The sequence below is a fragment of the Teleopsis dalmanni genome, chromosome 2 (assembly GCF_002237135.1).
Source record: "Teleopsis dalmanni isolate 2A chromosome 2, ASM223713v2, whole genome shotgun sequence".
Classification (NCBI taxonomy): domain Eukaryota; kingdom Metazoa; phylum Arthropoda; class Insecta; order Diptera; family Diopsidae; genus Teleopsis; species Teleopsis dalmanni.
Window position 1 is genome coordinate 46,289,386 of NC_051847.1, and position 2,914 is coordinate 46,292,299.

At 29.2% G+C, this 2,914-nt stretch overlaps 1 protein-coding gene across 1 annotated transcript in view; it reads left to right on the top strand.

Annotated features, from left to right (window-relative positions):
• LOC119674460 (ubiquitin) overlaps positions 1–2,914 on the top strand; it is a 9,132-nt gene that overhangs the window by 1,209 nt on the left and 5,009 nt on the right. The window lies entirely within an intron of this gene.

The window sequence follows — 2,914 nt, forward strand, 5'->3', positions numbered from 1 at the left end:
AAAACTGCCCCCTAATTTCTGCACTATCGTTAATTCCCAAAATGCTCTCATTGACCGCGTATTTCCAGATGTACACATACAATACAATAGTACAATAATACGCGATTGGTAATTAAAAAATTGATGAAAAACATTATCGAAGCCACCATTTTGAATGGCAAGTTCCGAAACGAAAAAGTTTTATTGCCACGAATTCCAATGATTCTCACAGACATGCCAATTTAATTCAAACGCGTTCAATTTCCTATTAGATTGGCATTTGCAAAGACCATCAATAAGTCGCAAGGCCAAACGATGTCTGTTTGCGGTCTTATAAATAAAATTTCCATGTCACAATGTTAGTTACCGTACTCCTCCGAAACGGCTTTACCGATTTTTACCAAATTTTATATGCGTATTCAGTAGGTCTGAGAATCGGCTACTATCTATTTTTCATACCGCTAAAGTGATTAGGGAGTCCCTACCCAGTAAAAATATCCTTAGTGCTTAACAAAAAATTTTTTATTTTTTTGACATAAATTTTGTTTATATTTTTGAAAAAGAAAAATTTTTTCTTAATATTTTATGTAACTACGCCAACAAGTACATCGAGCATTTACATCGACTTCGTTCTTCGTCTTCGGCTTGCATGGCAGATGGAAAATGTACTAAAAATTTTTCTAAAGATTTCACTAATGATACTATAACAAATACCGACGGATATCCAATATATCGTCGAAGAAATCCCGATAATGGGGGACAATGGCGGGTGGTAACGTATTCGCCTCTGCTAAGCAAGACATACAATGCTTATATTAATGTTGAGTTTTGCAGTTCTGTGAAGAGCATCAAATATATAAGTATGTCCATAAAGGCGGTGGTATGGCTGTGTTTAGAGTAGAAAATACTAATGTAAATGCTCCTCCAATGAACAAAAACGGTGAAATTACGCTCTACCAAATTGGTCGGTACATCACCTCCAATGAAGCTGCTTGGCGTATCTTCGGCTTTCTAATTCATGAACGGGATCCAGCAGCTGTTCAGGTAGCCGTCCATCTTGAAAATGGTCAGCGTGTATTTTTCACGAACGAGACAGTGATTGATCGTGGTACAAATCCACCTAAATCTGCACTCACTGCATTTTTTGAATTGTTTAATAGTACGGATGATTTTGGTGCCTTTGCAAAAACATTACTCTATTCACAAGTACCACGCTATTTCACATGGCCTTAAACAAAAAAATGGATGCCCCGCAAGCAAGTTTCACCAGTTGATGCATGTCTCAATTTATTTAAATCAAACGCTTATTTATAGTTAATCCAAGACACACTGAGTACTTTTATCTTCGACTGTTGTTGGTTAATGTTACTGGCCCATTATCATTATTATTATTTACAGTCAATCCAAGACAATTTAAATTTGAAGATACAACAGTTGTTGCCAGGGAACTTGGTATCATAAAATCTATTGATTTTAAATTAATAATTTAATAAATAAACTATAATAACTTAAAAATAATATTGTTTGGCGTTTGTTATTTTTATTATCCTTTTCGTTCATAGCGCTCCATGCCTATTTCATGCATATACCACATACTTACACACTTATAATAAGTAAGTTACTTTTTGTCTACACTAGAATTTATCTAGAAACTAGAAATAATTTATAAGGCAAAACAACGTTTGTCGGTTTATCTAGTTATATTATATATTTTAATATCACAATATTTTTTTATCAGCATATCTATGTATAATTTATATAGGTACACCAATTTTTAAGTATTAATATATATATTTGTATATCTGAACAAAAAATCTGTAATTAAATAGAATATTATACCTTCAAGTTATAAAAACCACATTGTGTATAACTAATATACATAATTTTTTTTTAATATAAAGTAGTTTACTCTAAGTATTTTACTTTTTTTTTTAAATAGTACCTTTGCGTAGCTTAAATATTCTTTTTTACTTCTAGTATCTTTGCCTAGCTACTTTTTTAAAACAGTGCCTGTATCTATATGCAGTTACGATTTCCTTTAAGCATCTGTATCTGTAAAAAAGTACTTTTTATAAAAGTGGATATAGTTTAATTTTCTAGATATCGAACTAAAAAATGTTCACATTAATCAAAAGTAAATCCTCGATTACTTGAGAATGCTTGAGATTGCATATTTGCATATGTAAGTTGGCACTACATGGTCAACTTTTAATCAATATGAAAAGTAAATATATAGCTTTAAACTTCAATATATAAGAAGAACTAGACAAAAATCGACAATCAATGTTGTGGAATAAGTTGACATTAGACATCTATGCATATATAGGTTATCTGGGTTTAAAGCATACTACTACACTTCTATGGCAGACATGAACTTCTGTTCAATATTAAGCAATAAATTAACATGTAATATAGAAGAGTAATTATGTATTTTAGTATGAACAAGTTTTTTCAAATTAATTAATTTTGATTGTGTAATTAAATCTAAATATTCTAGTGTTAAATAGATATATAAATAAAAATCATGTTAATTAATTTTTTACTTATCGTTTTTTCGGGTTTTCCAACATCCTCAGGGGCACTTTAAACATTTCATAATTATTGTCACGATTAATTGTTAAATATAATAATATATTTTATTTATTTTTAATGATCAATATATTGAAATTTAATGAACGTCTAAAAAAATAAAATAACTATTAAAGACATAAAACATAAATCAAAAAATGGGTAAAAAAATAATTTTAAATAATTATGTTCGTATGTCTATTTATGACCACTTGAGATTTATTTAATTGCACAATAAGATCTATTAAACTTTTATACAAATTTTTAGTAAAAAAAACAAACAGTTTTACGAATCCATATTTGAAAATAATAATAAATTACAAAGTGGGTAGAGTGTTAAATTTGTAAATTCATTCTTCTGTTTTTT